This window comes from Zea mays, chromosome 8, assembly GCF_902167145.1.
Source record: "Zea mays cultivar B73 chromosome 8, Zm-B73-REFERENCE-NAM-5.0, whole genome shotgun sequence".
NCBI lineage: Eukaryota > Viridiplantae > Streptophyta > Magnoliopsida > Poales > Poaceae > Zea > Zea mays.
In genome coordinates, this window is record NC_050103.1 from 10,672,023 (window position 1) to 10,692,002 (window position 19,980).

Genomic DNA, 19,980 nt, shown 5'->3' on the forward strand with positions numbered 1-19,980 from the left:
AGCCTTACACATCACATGAACTCCCACCTTTTGTGAGTTCATGTCACATTATTCCCCACAACTTGTTGAGCGATGAACATGTGTGAGCTCACCCTTGCTATCTCACACCCCCCACAAGAGAAGAATAGGTGGTTCAAGAGGAGCCACATCGAGGAGTTCGATTCGATCTAGGTGGCGTCTCGCAGTTGACTTTCTGGCGCCAAGGATATATTTTAGATCCTGTGATATTTATCTTTTATTTTGTAAGTCTTCCGTTATGTACTAAGTACTCTAATTATATTGTGACATTTATCTCTATACACTTTGTTATTATATATGTTGTCTCCTTTGGCGCATGTATGAGATGCACCCGGCTTTGTCCCTTAAAGCCCGGGGTGTTACAGAAGTGGTATCAGAGGAAATGTTGATTGTAGGACAAAACCTAGATAGAACTGGACAACCATTACCTACTTACCTTACTCTGATTCTTTTCTAAACTTATCTTAATCTTTTCTCATCTATTTCCTCTTTACTCTGACTATTCTTACCTTTTTCCTTCTGAAGACAAATGTGGATTTCACACTTTGAAATCCTATGCCTAAAGTGATTTTAGGACTAGGAGACCTACTCTTTATAGGTACCTATACGCTTGAGTGTTTGTTCTTATGATATATGTCTGATTTGGATCTTTGATTGAGTGCGATTAGTTATGGAGTGATGTCCACAATTACATTTGCATGTATGTATAGGTATAAATATAAATAAATAGAAATTCATGAGATAACTAAACAACTTAGATTGTCCTCCATTAAAATGTATCTATTTCGTAGAGATCCCTCTTATCTTAAAGACTCTCTTATCTTAAATGATCCATCTTATCCTAAAAGACTCTCTCTTATCTTAATAGATCCATCTTATCTCGAAAGGATTCTCATCTTATCCTAATAGATCTAACTGATCTCAAAAGATTCTACCATGATCTTAGAGATTCATCTTGTTCTAATAAACATACTTATCTCCACCACTTTGTTTATCTCATAATGGTGTGACCGACATAATCTATTCTAAAATAAACAAAGTAGATCTTATCTAGATTGATCTGGTCATGCCTAGACCCCATTCAACCTAAACTGATCCAAAATTAATTAGGTCTTATTTAGTCAAATCTAGTTATGCTAAACTAATCTAGTTTCCATCTAATCTGAACTAACCCAATGTGACCCACTCAAATAGGTTAGTTAATACTTATAACATGGATTAGACCCTATCCACCTGTTCTAATGTGATTTACTCGGCACTGAATTAAGAATAACTGACCAACTCGGCCTTATGCAACTACCTTAACCATCTGATGGTTGCATAACTCCTCTATTTTAATTTAAACGGAAAATTCTGATCTACCTCAAGTATTAACTAAACCACATTCCTATAAATGGTTTTAAAACCTAGAATTGGTGTCTTAGACCAACTCATCTGTGGAACCACCACAACCTAGCCTATGTGATAGGTTGCCCAACCCATTTTATTCCAAAAGCAAAGTAAAACTTTGTTACTCCACTTACCCCATGTACCTGCAATTGTTATCCCAACTCAGATAAAGGCACCCAACACCACAACCGATGGTTCTTAAATCAGATCCAAGAAGAAGGTTAACCTCGACAATGAAAGATACAAGTAGAAACAGATCTTCGGATGAATCAAGATCCACCATCCAGAATAAAACTCTCCCTTACTTAACTTTCTTTTGGCCCCAAAACTTCTCTGCACTAAAACATGAGGTATCCTTGTTTTCTATGCCACACCTATTAATGGCATGAAAATTTTGGTATAAAAATTATACTAATTGGAAGTCCCACTTAAAAAAATATATACTAGAATTTCATAAAGATAAACTCAACTTGTTATGCTTAACTAAGTGGTATTCTTAAATAGGATTTAATGTGATCTAATCCAATGTGGTCTGCTTAAAACAGATTAGTGGAATTTGGACCCTTCTAGCCATGTGTTAACTTAACTCAGCACATTGGATCAACTCAACCCTGAGCTAACCCAACCAATAGTGTCATGACCAATTGATTAATTATCTGTCCCCACCTAACTTAAAACAAAATTTTGACCTACATCATGTAGTCTATCTCACCCATATCTATCTCATCTTGGCAAATTCTATCGTACCTTTGAACATTCACCTTATACGACTAGTTATCCCAATCTTGATATAAAACAAAGATTAAGCCCTACTAAAGAACCTTCAGATCATAACCAGCAACTAGCTTATTCATTCTGCTTATCGAATAAATTCCCTTGCAAAACTATTTTGCCATATGCTTCTAACTCTCATGGTCAATACTAGGAAGGGAAGATTACCAGACAACAGCAAACAGAAATGAATCCTGCAAATCCTCCACCTGTTGGAATCAATCAAGTGGTTGCCGCCCAAAGGCTGGTAATACAACAATTAACAGACATGGTGGCCGAAATGCAAAATCAGATAAGACAAGAATGCGAGGAAATACGTCAGGTTCGGCTGGAGATACGTTAAGAAATAAGGTAAGCACGGTTGGAAAGACAACAACAACGCCCACAACCTCCACCACCACCACCAGCTCCACCAAGCTACATAAACATATATATAAATTACTACTATTTGTAAGATCTAGGTGTTACTTTAGATAGTGGTTGGTATGATACTATTTCAGGAGGAATAATAAAGTCTAATTGACCCATGTGTTGCTAATAAATTATGCATCATGCCGAGATTTTTATTTGTGCATATGTTCTGAGGTAACATGGTTATACACCCTTTTCTTTACAAATCTCGGGGACGAGATTTCTGTTAAGGGGGGTAGGATTTGTAAGGCCCAAAATGTGTATAAAAAATATACATATGAAGAAATGAAATGGTAAATTCAGAAATCCCAAATTATACTTGATCTTTGAATTTTGAGGACTGAATTTCGAAACCAAGAATTATTAAAGAAAAGAAGTAATAGAAATATTTTCAATTCAACTAAACGACTATTTCTTTCATTAAATGATGCACTGTATGCATTTTATACTTATGAATATGCGTTGAAATATTTTAAAGAGTCATAATTTAAAATTGGAACCTCAAAGTATATATATACATATAATAAAGTATATTATATCTATTTGGGGATCTTAATGTGTACCTTTGACTCAGGTTAAACTCATAAAAAGATTCAAATTCAAATTTGGATTTCAAAATAAAAAGAAGACAAAATAAAAACCTAAAAGAAAAGGAGAAAAAACTAGCTGGGCTCCCTGCACCCATTTCGGCCCACCTTCACTATTATACCGCGCGGCCCAAACCTTCAATCCGCAGCCCACGTACCGCCCCGTCAGCCTCACATCGCTCGCGCTGCGGAAACAGCCTCTTACGTGTGGGCCGCCTGGGTCAGTGACCGCTGCGCCTCTGCCACTTGGGCCCTGCGAACAGACTCTCCTCCCAGCTCCCGATCGTGGCGGACTCCAACTAATCCGTCGATCTCTGCGCGCGGCAAGATCCGATCTCGGCCGTGTTTCTTGCCTGGGAGCTCGCCAGGGCCATTGAGTTCGGCCAGAGTCTTCGCCGCGGTGTCCACGACTACCGGGCGCCCATGAATAAGTAGTGTGCGCCGTGTTCTCTCCTCCCCACTTGCTGCACGATACCCGCACCGCACCTAAAACCTCGGCACCGTGTGCAGGAGGGAAGGAATCACTGCCGCAAAGACCCCGGACATCACCGTCGTCGCTCGAGCCTCGCCACGCGATCCGGTCGTGACAGTCGAGTCATGCGGGCCCGTGCGTAGTTCACCCGAACTGGAAGTAGGCCCGGGGAGGAGCGAGAATCCTTCACCCGCGTGGGTCTTCGATGCCGTGCCGCGGTGGAGTGAGGACGATCTTCCTGGCACCATCTTGATCTCTGGTAAGTACCCTGGTCTGTCTAGTACATCTGTAGGATCGTGTGACACCGGCCGGGTAGCAGTTGGTTCAACGGTTTGCCGGTGATTGCTCACCGGACCTCGTCCGCGCCGCGGGGCCACCATGGGGGGTAGATTGACGCCGGCCCATTGTGATTTAGCGCGTGAGGTGGTCACCCAGCTGGGGTGCAATCGTAGCTTCGTCTAGAGCATGTCCAATCGAAGTTTGGGAGCTCGGTGTGTGGAACGGGTGGCGTGTTCCGCGGTGGGTTGTGCCGTGCGGAAGAGGTGCCGCTGCCACCTGGGAACGATGAAGGGAGAAGACAGCCTCTCTGTCGTCCATCCAAGTTTGGACGGTAGAGATTAGATCTGGGGGAAGATGATGAGTTGACCGTTGGATCTAGATAAATGGTATGGATTTGATGGGTTGGGGAAATGTCGTGATCCATTGGATCTGTAGAGAGCGGCCAGGATTAGATTCACATGAGGCAACGTTAAGTCTCATTTCATAAAATCTGAGCCCTCAGTTTAGATCGAACGGCCAGCGGTGAAACCCTCTCCGATATCTAATCTAAACCGTAAGATGTGGATCCAACGGCCCACTATCGTCGATACCCTTCAGCCGAGTCCTTATTCAAAAGAGACCCTGTCATTTTAGATAATAAACCCGCGGTCCATCCTCGGGGTCTTCTGAGTCATTATATATTTAGCGTATAAGCCCCTGTGCTTCCAGCTATTCATGCACCCAGTCCAGGAATTAAAGAAAATACTAAAAAGAGATTTAGAAATTGATTTTGAGTATAAAAATAACTGTGAAACTTCTATAATTCATAGAAAATGCATATGAACTCCAAATTGGTCCATTCCAATTTCTATAATTTTGTAATAATGTTGTTTATCACCTATTGTCTCTGTTTTAACATGAAAATGATATTAAAATTTATCTCTTAATTAATCTCGTATCAAATACACAAAACCTTAGGAAATTCGTATCTCCTCCGTGTTAAATCCGATTTGACTCGTTCCAGTTGCGATAGCTTCGTATAAATATCTACTACACAATAGCAACATTTATTATATGATATCCCATACTTTTATAATCGGGTTAATCTATGTCTATTGGATTAACTTATTTAATATTAATATATAGTATTCTAATTTTATGGTTATAATTCAACTAGATAATCTTTAATCAAATAACGACTTAGATTAAATTTGAGATAATTATTTATAGAATAATTTCTCATATGATCTATACTAACCAATTTATAATATAGTTTAATAATTTAATCACATAGATCTTCTATAAAATCATAACTCCTTAACCGTAACTCCGATTTAAGTGGTTCATGTCCCCACGATCTCGTAGCAACATGTAGATTATTATTATACATTATGTTCTTATGTTTGGTGTGATGTTAATTTTGTCTATACCATGTCTGTTTGTATTGCTACGATTAGCAGTGAGATCATGAGGATCTGAAGAATCACCCTGGTAACTGGAATCTCAAGTGTCAGACAAGTTGTGCCCTTGATCCACTTTTGTTACCCAATAATGTTCTTTATTATCACTATTCAATGCATAGGTTTAATTTTAATGGGACCCAATAGGTCACCCTAGTCTGTTTATCCTGTTTACCTTGTTTACCCCTGAATCATTGGGTAGTTATGCTATTGCTTTACATGGTTTTCGGGATAATATTTCATTACATCCATGTTCTAGTTATTCTGTTATGTTATTTATGTTCATGGTAAGATCATTATGTTAATTGGAACAAGGAGCGACCACCCGGGAAAACAGTGCTACCACAAGGGTTTAATGGGACGCCCTTGGCTGATTAACTAGGAAAGCTAGTGGATGACTACCTTACCCGAAAGGGGCAAGGGAAGTAGGGGAGTGGTCAGTGTAGGGAGGTCCTTGGGTTTATTTTGCTGCGATGGTGGTCAGACGAGGGATTCCTGCACTGGAGTTTCCTATAAACTGTAGCGGGTTTTCTGAAGCTAGTGGAACTTTGTAAACTCGTAGTGTTACCCTGCCTCGCTTCCTCGGTAGAGGTGTATGGGATTCATGACCCTTTGGCAGATGGGAAACACGGCTTGTGGGTAAAGATGCGCAACCTCTGCAGAGTGTAAAACTGGTATACTAGCCGTGCTCACGGTCATGAGCGGCTCGGACCCTCACATGATTAATTTATGGAACCTAAATTCAATTTGTCATATGCATTTGCATGGGATTATTTATTAATTTTGTTCTATTATTATTTATTATGGTTTGGTATTTACTTACACTTAGTAACTGCTAATAAAACTTTGACCAACTTTAAAAGCAATGCTCAGCTTTAACCATTCTCTTTAGTAAGCCTTACACATCACATGAACTCCCACCTTTTGTGAGTTCATGTCACATTATTCCCCACAACTTGTTGAGTGATGAACATGTGTGAGCTCACTCTTGCTGTCTCACACCCCCCCACACAGGAGAAGAACAGGTGGTTCAAGAGGAGCCACATCGAGGAGTTCGATTCGATCTAGGTGGCGTCTCGCAGTTGACTTTCTGGCGCCAAGGATATATTTTAGATCCTATGATATTTATCTTTTATTTTGTAAGTCTTCCGCTATGTACTAAGTACTCTAATTATATTGTGACATTTATCTCTATACACTCTATTATTATATATGTTGTCTCCTTTGGCGCATGTATGAGATGCACCTGGCTTTGTCCCTTAAAGCCCGGGGTGTTACACATCTCTTCCCAAAAAGCGAGATCCTTCTCCCGCCTGGCGAGGTCCGTCTCCCGCCTCTCCAAGGATTGCTCTTTCGCTTTAAGTTTCTCCTCGGCAAGGGCGGCGACGCTCGCCTTGTCGTCGAGCTCTTGCTGCAACTTCTGCAGCCTCTCCATAGCCGTGGTCTGCTGGGTCCGCTGCTCTTCTAGGATTTTGTTCATGGCTTTCAGCTTGGCACTCAGCTCTGTGATGACCTCCTCCCTCTGGTTCAAGCCCTCCTCCTTTTTGGCCAACCTCTTCTCCTTTCGGCTCGCCTCTAGCTCCCGGGCATACACCCTCTGGAGGTCCTTCTTGTAATCTTTGTGGTCCCGCGTGAGTTCGGACAGCTCAAAGGCAAACTGCTGGGACACCGCCTTGGTGCGCTCCTCCAGCTGGGTGCGCCAGTCGCTGAGGCGCTGGTGCTTAGATTCTAGCGCCTCCCATTCCCGCCAGATCGCCGCCTCAGTCTCGTCAAGAGCCTGATGGGCACGAGACAGCACCCGAGCGAGGGGAACCGGCGCTGCTTCTAGCTCGGCGCCGGAATAGAGCCACCACCCAAAAACCACCTCAGTCTCCTCCGAAGTGGGCGGCGGGATGGAGCTGGACGCGCCCCCCGTGTCACCCTCGACGGCAGGGGTGGGCGCAGTTGGGACCTCCTTCACCGCTGCCGACAGTGTACTCGACGTCGTCGCTGTCATTGAGGCTGCAGGCCTGCAGCAGCCGTCGGTGGCTCGCCGACTCCACTCCCAGCAGATGCGTGCTGCTAAGAGCCAGACCCGCTGGCGGGCATGGTATCCGGCGGAGGAGGCACGACCTTGGAAGCAGAGGGGGAGGAAGCCCTGGCAAGCAAAGGATGGGTTAAGACCCATCGGCATGATAATTACACTCATGGAAAAAAGGGGCTACACTTACTTGGGGCCCTGGACCTTCCAGCGACCCTAGAAGCGGGACGTCCGCTGCTGTTGTTGTTGCTGCTGCTATGGTTGTTGCTGTTGGTGCCCCTGGGGGAGATCACCCCCAGGTGGTGGTGGTGGTGGTGGGACCGATGGTGGTGGTGGCGGCGGTGGCGGCGGTGGCGGCGGATCTGATGGTGGTGGTGGCGGAGGACTGATGCGCCTCTGCGCGCCCTAGGCCTAGGAGCCAGTCTCCTCGGCCCCGCTAGTAGTCCTCTAGCGCTTCTGGGGCAGGTCCGAAACAAGCGGGGGGTTCATGACAAGCGACCCGTCGGCGCGACGCAGCCGGCGTCGCCTCTCTTCCTCCGACCCTCCGGTGCCACCCGGGGCGGAGGAGCTACTTGTAGCCCCTTTACCCTTGTCCAAGGGGCTAGGGGCCACGGTGGGAGCTCTGGAGCCCGCACCAGCGGGCTGGGAACCCCCAGCTGGTACACCAGGGATCTGGATCCCGCGGAGGGGGTCCCGACCGCTGGTCTATCGAACTGTCATGCCGCTCTCGTCGAGGGTCGGCAGCGTGGCTAGGATCACCGTTCGCAGCCCCGGATCATCACACAGCGTCGGGACGCCCTAAGGGAGAATCAAAGATTCGAGGATAAAGGACTCACCAGTAATCCCCTTCACCAGAAGCTCCAGCTCCTCCCAGGGCAGGTCGGTCCCTGGCCCGCGCTGGATCCTGCCAATGTCGTTTGGGCCGGTGAACAAGCAGCATAGGCGCGACCTCCTCTGTAGCAGCATGACACGGTGCTTTAGGAAATTGCCGACCATGTGCATCGAGGTTAGGCCACCGGCTGCCAGGGCCTTGATCCTGTCCAACACGGGCAGGAACTCTGGTGCGAGGAACGGCTTGGCCCTCTATTGCTTCCGGTCGAGTGTTGGTCCGTCGCTCGGTAGCGCGAGGCGGTCGTTGGCCTTGGAGCTGACGATCACCCAGTCGACGCGCCAGTTTTCCCACCTCGCACCGCCAAGGGAGGAGATGTAGGCGCCGACCGAATCCGGCCTCGTCTGGAAGTAGTAGGCACCGAGATGGTCCTTAGCCTTCCCAGACTTCACCAACACGAAGAAATGGCGGAAGAGGGAGGTGCAGGGGGCCACCCCCATGAACATCTCGCAGAAGTGGACGAAGATGGCCGCTTGAAGGATGGAGTGGGGCGTAAGGTGCTGAAGCTGGAGCCCGAACTCCTCCAACAACAGCAGGAAATAGGGCGAGATCGGTAGCGCCAACCCACAGGAGATGTAGGAGACGAACAAGATGAACTCCCCGGTGGCGAGGCCGCCGAGGGGGACGGCGCCGGCGTGGACTCTTCCGGCGAGCCCCGGCATGGTCCACCCGAGCAGGCTGCGCGCCAGGTTGAGCACCGCCTCAGACTGGAAGCGGTCGGGGTGGCCAAGCGAAGCCATGGCGTCGGCGGCGGTGTGGGTGAAGAGCAGGAGAGCGCGAATGCAAAAGGGCGCAGAGAGCTCGGAGGTGAAAGGACGCAGCGATTGGGAGAGAATGCGAAAGCGTAACTGCTGCCCGTGGGGTGAATCCCTTTTTCAAGGAAACTCTCCTGCTCGCACCCTAAGACGCAGCAGGGAATCCCGTCCGACACGCACCTGGCGCCCAGGCGGCCTAGTCTCTGACTCGGGGGCCCGGGCCCACAAGTCATACAGCTGGTGTGCCGGTCGCCGAGTGCGGAAGAAGCAAACCGTCACGCGGGGAGCGAACCGCCACGCACGATCGCACACCGCCTCGGGGCCCCTGCAGAGAGATTCATTAACCAAGGCGGCGGCAACGAGGCACCCCGCGTGTGGCCCAATGGAACCTCTAGACGTTGGGCCGTGGGTCGGTCAGTCGCAGGACAGATGTGGCAGTTGACGTGACCGAAGGCAGATTGACAGCGCACGCGTCGACAGATGCGCTGAGTTAATGCGGCGCGTCAGCAGGCGTGCTAAGACGGCGCCCCAATCACCGGTCATGCCCTGTTGGCGTGAAGCACAAGTTTTGGCCCCACCTGCAGGCTCGCATCCTCCTCTGAGGTGGGCCCGGGGGCCACTATCGGTACCCTGAAACTAGGGTACCCCCTGCTACTGTACAAAGACAAAGAACCCACGCGGCTATCCCTTAGTTGCATGGAAGAAGTGTTGTGTGTGGGACCAAGCCACAGCTTGCCCCAATCTGAGGCGGCTATTCTGGGTCCACAGCAGCGCCCGACCCCACCACATGGGCGGGTCCGAAGCCGCCACGTGTCTAGAGAAGGTGGCATACTCCAAAGCATCAACAGTGGGTCCGGACCCCCACGGGAGAGCGTCGGACCCCCGGATATACAGTCCGGACTCCCAAGGTTGGTCCCGGACCCCCAGACATACTGTCTGGACCCCCAAGGATGGTCTCGGACCTCCACATGTGCAAGCCGGACCCCTAGAATGGGATCCGGACCCCCCCCCCACGTATGGGGTCCGGGCCGCCCACAAAGGGGTCCCAAGGTCCCAGGACAGAACATACCTGGGCCTTGAACAGGACCCAGTCGGGGGTCCAGTACCGACACATGTCCAGACCTAGTCTGGTGCAGACCAATGCGCATACGCTACTGCTCCCCGCCCAGGCGGAGACCCGATGCTACCACGTGACTTACCACGCGTGACGTAAGCCAACGAGCAGAGCCTGACGTAAGGCCTTCGGGTTATGCGGCCCCTGCATTTATTGCAGATAAGGCGCGCCGCCTGTCCATCCCGCTGACAGCCGATGTGCCGCCTCGGCATTTAATGAGACCTGTCCATTTCACTGACGAGCGGCGACCTGTCTGCTGGCAAGCAGCAACCTGTCCATTCCGCAGGCGGCGTGCCTGTCCATTCCGCTGGCAGGCAGCATGCCCATACTACCGCGTGCACTGCGCTCATCATCACTCGTATGTTACCAAGGAAGCTACCATTGCATATCAATACTGCGCGGGCTGCGGACATCCGGACGCCAGGAGATTGCACAGACGTCACCTGCATTAGTTACTCTAGGTATTCCTTCCATTATGTTCCTGGGCCCACATGTCGGGGCTTAGCATCCTTGTATGTGCCTCCCTTGAGCTATAAAAGGGAAGGCACACAACGTGACAAGGCAGGTTCACAAAACCCTCAGACTCACACACACAAGTTCTCAAGTGCTCAATACAACACAAAGTGGAGTAGGGTTTTACGCTACGGCGGCCAGAACCACTCTAAATCCTCGTGTTCACTCGTGTTCTTCGACCACCTAGTAGACAGGCAAAACGCTTAGGCCCCTCCTCATCTTAGGATTTAGGGCGGGTGCGTTCAGCCACCCGGCGGAGAATTTCCTCTCCGACAGCGACCTTCTGTTTTGGGTTTCCATGGTCATGAGTGCAGTTGTTCATAATATCATTGTATTTCTAGCTATCCTATAGTGTGTGTGGGTGTGTGGGTTCGTTTGGCTTTGTATGAGGTTTTTATACTCACTGTTGGTGACTTGCTCTCAAATGCTATGAGTTAAGAACAAGGCAACATAGAAAATGTTAATCCTTCGTCCTTCGAAGCATTATTTCCCTCAGGATATAATGGTTTTCGGACGAAGGTTATGAAGGGCGTACCTTCATAAATACATCATACAATAACGAAGGTTGAATCGTAAGGAATATAAAGAACAACATAGACAATTATATATTATTATCATGTATGAACAGAAATAACGTTGGATTACAAATGTACCTTCAACTTGAAGGAGATGAAAGTACAAGCGTGACGCAAAAGCGAATGCCTAATCAGCGTGAACAGTACAGGGGTACTGTTCACCTATTTATAGGCATAGCACACAGCCTATACAAAATTACATTTATGCCCTTTACATTTGATAATAATTCTATAGTAATCTATCGAGGTCTGAATAGCCTTTTCATCTTTAAGTCGGTTTCATTTTTTTTTTGCCACCATGCCGAAGCTTTCCTGCTTACACCTTCGGCGCTGTATCAACCTTCGTATTATTCTGATCCGCTGCGATTCCGACTTGAGTCCGAAGATACCTGTTCACACATTACACTCCAGAAATACTGTTAAATCCTGTTTTTGAGGACCTTCGTAAGCCGAAGGCCCCCAACAGTAGCCCCTCGCAATATTAATTTGTTTAAAATAATAAATTTAGATTGCGACATGGACGAAGGCTTTACGCCGAAGGTCCGAAAAAACACCTTCCCTTTGCTAGAATAGCAACATTCTCTGACAAGTGGGGCCTTTCAATTTTCAACGCATTGGGCGTATAAATACAGTCATGCCGCAAACTCATTTGGCACGCTCTCTTGCCATCTGCTCCCGCTCACTCAATTTTTAGCTCTTGCGCACTAAAATTTGTTGAGCGTTTAGTTTTAAAGCTTCGGCTTTGAAAACAGTTTTTTAGCGTTTCCGAAGATGTCTGAAGAGAAGAAAGCTGCTGCTGAGATGAAGCTGAGTCTCGACGAAGAGAAGAACTTGGGGTTTCTTATAGCGATGTTGAAGACGAATACAGAAAAAATCACCAATGAGATTCTGGAAGGTTTGTCTGAAGATACTGGTGACAGCGACAGTTATGATGTGGACAGTGGTGGTGAAGATTCCGAAGATCGCCCTTGGCGACCAAGCCATGCGGTTTTCGGCAAATCAATTATCAAAGAAAATCATCTTGTTAACATGAGAGGAAGGTATTTCCGGGATTTGTCCATTGTGAGGGCCGACGAAGGGGAAAAAACTTGTCCACACCCTGAAGAGAATGAAGTCGTAGTGTACCGAAGCTTTTTGAAAGCTGGACTACGATTTCCCCTGAGCGAGTTTGTTGTAGAGGTGCTGAAAATATTCGAAGTCTATCTTCACCAACTTACCCCTGAGGCAATCATAAGGCTGAATATCTTCGTGTGGGCCGTGAGAAGCCAAGGTCTGAAGCCTGATGCAAAAAGTTTCTGCAATATACACGAATTATCATACGAAACAAAACCTTGGGGTAAAGAACAGTACCATAATAATTTTGGCTGCTACAGTTTCGTTTCTCGATCCGGGACGAGCTGCCCCGTGCCAACCTTTCGGAAGAGGTGGCCCGGCGACTGGATGACAGAATGGTTTTATGTGAAGAATGACTTGACAGTACGAGAAGATATCAAAGGTATAATTATGCGCCCTATTTGGCAAAGCTTCGGCCTTCGGAGGCCGAAGGTTGAAATGAATGAAGCTGCCAAAGAATGCCAGAGAGCCTTCGGCGTTATCTGTTCTTTTATTGGAACTAGAGATTTAGTACAAGAGCATATTGCCTTCAGGGTATGGCCGCTCGCGGAGAAATGGGAAATGCCGCAAGAAACCATAAAAGAGACCGACGAAGGTGAACTTATCAGGCTGAAGTACACTTTTAAGTTTGGAGATAAATTCGTTGAACCAGATGATGACTGGTTAAAAAGCATTGAAAATTTAAGTGATGAACTGCTTGGGGCTTACTCAAAGGCCGAAGATACTGCACTGTCAGCAGCCTTCGGAGGCCGAAAAAAGAAGAGGCTGAATCGGGTATTTGATGCAATCGGGTTTGTCTACCCTGATTATCGTTACCCCATTCGAGGGCAGAAGAGAAAAAACACAACCTCTGCAAAAGAAGAAGCTGCAACTGCTCCTAGCGAGCCAGAACCGAAAAGAAAAAGGATAAAGGTCCTCACACATCGGCCGCGCTATATTGAACCAGCTTCGGTGCCCGAGTTCACCGGAGAAATTTCTTCGGCCACCGAGGCTAAAAAGTCAATCAAATCAACCTTGCTGCCAGAAGTTGCAGAAATGGCCGAAGCGCCAACAAAGATAGAATTGAAAGAACCGAAGATTTTGCTACCAGAAACCAAAGAGATGGCCGAAGCGCCATCCACAGAAAAAATGGAAGAAGTGAAAAAACCAAATGCAGAAAAAATATCAGAAGTTTTGAGTCCTGCAGCAAATATTGAGACAGTAAAAAATCAAAAAGTGCCAGCAGTGACTCCGAAAAGAAAGAGAATGGCAAATGTGCTAGATGTACTGGAAACAATTAAATCTTCAAGCACACCTCCGAAGAAGACTACTGCCATTCCCGAAGCGAAAACTGAAATTTCTGATACTAAAGCTCCAGAGCAAGAAACTGAAGCCGAAGCTGGGTCCTCAGAGCCCGCGAAGATAAAATCCTTGGAAACTGAGGAAGAAAAAACAACAGAGCCAACTTTTGTTGAAAAAATCGGTGTCATTGCCCCCGAAGCATCCTCCAAAGTCCGTGATTATATTGTTCGTCATGCTTCGGGGAAAAAACTATCAGAAAAAGAAGAGCAAGAGGCCCAGCGCTACGCCCAAAAACTGAAGTATCCAAAGGGGGCGTTAATATTCAATGGCAGTGGAGAAGAAGACTTTTTGTATTGTCTCCCTGACAGCAAGGAGATTTCTGTCTGTCGGGAGATGAGCAAAAGCTTCGGATTCCCAACACTAGAAGACGGGCTCTCGGTGCTGTCGAAGAACGATCTGGCCGACAGCCTGGCATATAATAGCTTAAAGGTGCAACAGATGGGATCTTTGTATTTTTTGTTGTGACCAAAATTTTTCATTTACTTAAATCTATTGACGCACACATATTTCTCTTTTGCAGGGCCTGATACTTAGCAATGCCCTCAGGGCACAGAAAGATGCTGAAGACGAAGGGTGCGCTATAGCCCTAAGCAACCTTCGTTCCGAAGTAATTGAACTGAGGAACGAAGGTCTTGAAAAAGATAAAATATTACATTCATTGATAAATAAAATAAAGGAAGACGAAGCTGCTTTTAAAGGTCAAGCTGAGGCTCAGAAGCGCGAGATTGAAGATCTTCGGAAACAACTGGCCAGAGCCAAGGAAGAACGCATTCTTGAAGAAACGAAGCGAGAACTCAGCGACCAATGGGCAGATCACTTAGAATGAACTGTTGAAGAGCTTCGTTCGTCCAAGAAGAGATGCTATAACAAATCTATAGAGTGTGTTAAGAAGTTAAAAGCTAGCTTCGCCAGAGTCGGCGCATTCTCAAGCAAAGAAAACTTCACAAGAGGCAATCCCGAAGGTCCCATCGAATGGATCGACCACGAAGCTGAGGCCTTCGAAGAAATTTTAAATAGCCGTGGAGATATATGTGCTTTCTCGGGTGCCAGAGGAGTTGCCACCATTTTAGAGAAAGAGGGCTGCGAACATGTAAAAATTTTAGCACAATCCGAAGCTGCTTTGTCCTTTGAAGATGCAAGAGATCCTTCGGCGGAAGCTAGCATGGTTGGTGGAAAAATTTTCACTGATATCTGGGATAATGGTGGCCGAGAAATGGCCGGAGAAATTATTCGAAAAAGTGAAAAGGGCATTCATGATGCTAGAGAAGTGGCTGAGGCTGCTGAAAAAAGCGCAGAGCCCGAAGGGCAAATAGGTATCAACTGATGGTTTTATTGCGTTGTAATTTTCGATTTTAAACTTCGTTCGCAATTTGTAATAGCAATGTAGCCGTATCCTGTCCTCCTTCAGATCCTACCAAAGCGTCTTCGGGGCCTCCCCCGAAAGGAGACGACGAAATTAAAGAGATGGCTGAAGCTATCATGGATGAAGTTGTTAATCGGCTCCTAAACGAGGCTGCAGAAGTCATTTTGAGAGAAGATTAAGTATTATTGTAAAAACTTCTGAAATGTAAAATATTGTAACATTTTGTAACCCTGAATGTAATATACCTGTTTTTGTTGTTCAATTCTTTACGATGCATGAAATTTTACACGTACCGTTTTTGAGTCTTTGACGAAAAAACACCTTCCCTTCTTTTCATGCTTCGTGAAGAAGAATCTTTCTTTGTCACAACAATATCCAGTGTTTTGATGAATAATATCCAGGCTTCATGAAGATATTTTCTGAAGCTACACTTCCGAAGATTAATATTGTGTCTCCTTGTGACATCATGATTCTTCCCTTTTTTCAAAACGTTCCTCTGTAGATCGATATTGTATCCACCTCTTGTGCCATATGCAACATGATGTATGATGCTTATGCTATGCAAAATGATGCGATGATGTTATGTTATGTGAGGTGATGTTTATTCCGAAGATACATACGCATCCCTGCAATAAAACACAATCTTTTATAAGCCTCCCTTAGGAGCTTCTTCGCCTTTTACTTCAGCGGAATCAGCATTTATTTTTCGCTGTAAGCCTCCCTTAGGAGCTTCTTCGCCTTTTACTTTCAGCAGTATTCGCGTTGACTTTTCGCGCTTCGCCTTTTACTTAGGCGGTATCAGCGTTGACTTTTCGTTGTATGCTCTGCATTCCCTTTGGAACGACTTTGGAGCAGAAAACTTACTCTGCACTCCTTCTGGAGCGGCTTTTTGTGACTTTGGCAAACTTACTCTGCGCTCCTTAGAACGACTTTTTGTTGCTTCGAAGAATTTTCGATGATTTGAAGGTTCTCTTTGTTATCACAAATCTTCAAACTTCAACAACTTAAGCCTGTGAAGAAAATATATTTTCCTTGTGGCAAACAACGAAACTATTTACATGAAATCTAAACAATGTTCTTTATTACACAGAAAATAAGACTGAATAAGAAAGACTGCTATTAAGGTAGGATATTTGTCAATAGATGTGCTTTGACTCTGGCACAGTGCTGTTGACTGTATGAGCTTCGGACTGCTCTCTGAAGTCCCTTTGGTGTGGAGCATACTGGCTCCCTTCTGGCTGCTGGCCTTGTTGCAGCGGAGGTGGAGGCGGAGGCTGTTGCCAGGAAGCTTGGGGTTGACTCGCCGAAGCAACAGAACTGCAGGGTGGTTGCCCACATATTCTGGGATGTAAGGCGAATGATACGAAGCAGTATGCATGACCTGCTTCGGCTGAGCTTGTTGTGCTGCGGCTTCGGCTATTTCCTTTTGCTTTTGGATGGTAACATGGCACATCCTGGTGGTATGGCATTTGTTCTCACCGCAAAACAAGCAAAAGATTCTTCTTGGTTGATCTCCGAATCTTCCGCCGAAGCCCCTGGCGCCTCTGCCTCTTGGGGCTGGTGGTCGGAAGGAGCCTTGCTGTTGCCCCGAAGCTTGTGAGGAACACTGTGGCCTTTGCTGTTGGCTCCCTCGATCATCATTTTGGGTAGAGTTATGAATTGATCTAACGTGCCTCGGATAGAACCTTCCTCCGAAGCCCCTGGTCATTTCAGAAAACCTGAAAGCCTCCTCCCTTCTTTGGCAAAAATCATTATCGGCCCGAATGTACTCGTCCATCTTCTGGAGCAGCTTCTCCAAAGTTTGAGGAGGCTTCCTAGCGAAGTACTGAGCTGACGGTCCTGGCCGAAGCCCCTTGATCATGGCCTCAATGACAATTTCATTGGGCACCGTTGGTGCCTGTGCCCTCAAACGCAAGAACCTCCGGACGTACGCCTGAAGGTATTCTTCGTGATCCTGGGTGCACTGGAATAGAGCTTGAGCAGTTACCGGCTTCGTCTGAAACCCTTGAAAGCTAGTTAACAACAAGTCCTTCAGCTTCTGCCATGAAGTAATCGTTCCTGGTCGAAGGGAGGAATACCAGGTTTGAGCAACACTCCTGACAGCCATAACAAAAGATTTGGCCATGACTGCAGCATTGCCACCATACGAAGATACTGTTGCTTCGTAGCTCATCAAAAACTGCTTCGGGTCTGAGTGGCCATCGAATACGGGAAGCTGAGGCGGCTTGTAGGACGGAGGCCAAGGTGTAGCCTGCAACTCAGCGGACAGAGGAGAAGCATCATCGAAAACAAAATTCCCATGATGGAAATTATCATACCAGTCATCTTCGTTGAGGAAACCCTCCTGATGAAGGTCTTGGTGCTGAGGCCTTCGGTGCTGCTCATTCTGAGCAAGATGACGAACTTCTTCAGAGGCTTCGTCTATCTGCCTTTGCAGTTCAGCTAGCCTGGCCATCTTTTCTTTCTTCCTCTGCACCTGTTGATGAAGCATCTCCATGTCTCTGATTTCTTGATCTATCTCGTCCTCGGGTGGTGTCGGGCTGACAGCCTTCCTTTTCTGGCTTCGTGCTTCCCGAAGGGAGACTGTCTCCTGATTGTGGTCCAGCGGTTGCAGAGCTGCAGTCCCAGTCGCTGAAGCTTTCTTCGGCGCCATAGCGAAGGTTTATGATCGCCAAAGGTGTTCAAAAAACTCAAAGAGTGGAAGTGAGTTCACCGGAGGTGGGCGCCAATGTTGGTGACTTGCTCTCAAATGCTATGAGTTAAGAACAAGGCAACATAGAAAATGTTAATCCTTCGTCCTTCGAAGCATTATTTCCCTCAGGATATAATGGTTTTCGGACGAAGGTTATGAAGGGCGTACCTTCATAAATACATCATACAATAACGAAGGTTGAATCGTAAGGAATATAAAGGACAACATAGACAATTATATATTATTATCATGTATGAACAGAAATAACGTTGGATTACAAATGTACCTTCAACTTGAAGGAGATGAAAGTACAAGCGTGACGCAAAAGCGAATGCCTAATCAGCGTGAACAGTACAGGGGTACTGTTCACCTATTTATAGGCATAGCACACAGCCTATACAAAATTACATTTATGCCCTTTACATTTGATAATAATTCTATAGTAATCTATCGAGGTCTGAATAGCCTTTTCATCTTTAAGTCGGTTTCATTTTTTTGCCACCATGCCGAAGCTTTCCTGCTTACACCTTCGGCGCTGTATCAACCTTCGTATTATTCTGGTCCGCTGCGATTCCGACTTGAGTCCGAAGATACCTGTTCACACATTATACTCCAGAAATACTGTTAAATCCTGTTTTTGAGGACCTTCGTAAGCCGAAGGCCCCCAACACTCACCTTTTTCCTCTTAATATAATGATACACAACTCTCCTGCGTTTTCAAAAAAAAAAGATACTAAAATTCTAAAATGAATAATGAGTATATTTGAAGCATTTAGCCTAAATAAGTAAGTAAACTAATAAATAAACATCAAATGAGTAAAGTAACTTTTAAAACTTTGCATCATGCTAGGTTTTGATCTATGCATTTAAAATTAAGTTTGGGATGCAAAACAGATTTGAATTAAGAGAATATATTGAAATTTGAGAAATAGCAAACAGAAATAAAAAGAAAAAGAAAAAGAAAAAGAGGAGGAACAACATGCTTGAGCCGAATCCCACTCTCAGTTGACCCAATCCTAGCTAACCCTGGCCCAGCGCGGTGTCGCTCGCCCTCGCCCGCTCGCGGCTGTTGTCATCTAAACAGGTGACTGATGCATGGGGCCACACCAACAGCCCAACCGCATCGCGCTGAAATGTGGGGCCACTGCTCCAGTACACTTCTCCCCCGCGTGTGTAACCATCTTCATTCGCTAACAGGTGGGGCCACCTCAACAAGAAGTTCTTCCCCTTGCAAATTTTTATGGTGCAGTGGCCGCCGTGGAGGCTGTTATGATCTCTTGGATCTTGCCAGCTGGTCACCCTAGCTTCGGTGTATATAAGCGGATGCCTGGCACCCCATTGAGCCTTCCAAATTGCCTACACAGAAGAGTCCACGAAGAAACCGTCATCGTGGTAGAGAGAGAGGGGAGGAGTAGCCACCGACGTCGCGCCCGTGCGCTCGTTGCCGGTGGGGTGTCACGGTGGGGTCGAGGAGAAACGCCCTAACCTGGGGAACATGTTTGAGGGGTTGTCAACCGTGGGGGACTGTTGGAGCGCGGGGAAATTCCTCGCCGTAGATCTCCCTCCGCCGTCAAACCACATTGCGTCGTGGTCATCGCATCTTGGCACTTTTCGCCGGTTAGGCATCCCTCTATCAGGTTCGGCATGGAGCTATTTTTTGTTTGCATCGTGTTTCAGTTAGAATAGTGCACCAGGGTGCTGCACCGGCGGGGCCGCCACCGTGGCTGGCAAACGCCGACGTGGCCGCGTGTTGTATGTAAGGTAGTGTTTGGTTCTAGAGTTTGGTGGAACCGAACTGTTGGAACTTGCTCTCTGCTGCAAGTGGGCCAACGGGGGTGAACAATGGCGACAACAGGGTTACGTGCACGGGGGCAATAGCTCTGTTGATCTAGCCTCTCACGGGCACTGTGCGGGGGTATTTATAGGTGTCTGAGTGCCCAGCGTCTTGTGTTAAGGACGCATGTGCCCTCAGACGCCTAGTTTATCCCCGGAATATTCCCATAAAGCAGGGTTACAAGCTGTAATTACAAGTTTGCCTTTACAAGTCAGGCCCGTAATACAGAGGCGGCCACGCGGGGCCCGTTACAATGGGCCGGATCACACGTGGGCCTTGGGGCTGAACGAGGCCGCGCCGTGTGAGGTCGTCGCCGCAGGCCTTCGTCAAAGCGCCGAGTCCTGCGAAGGGTGTCCCTGCCCGCTTTGCCTCCGGCGGACCAGCGGCTGCAGCGAAGGCCTCGAG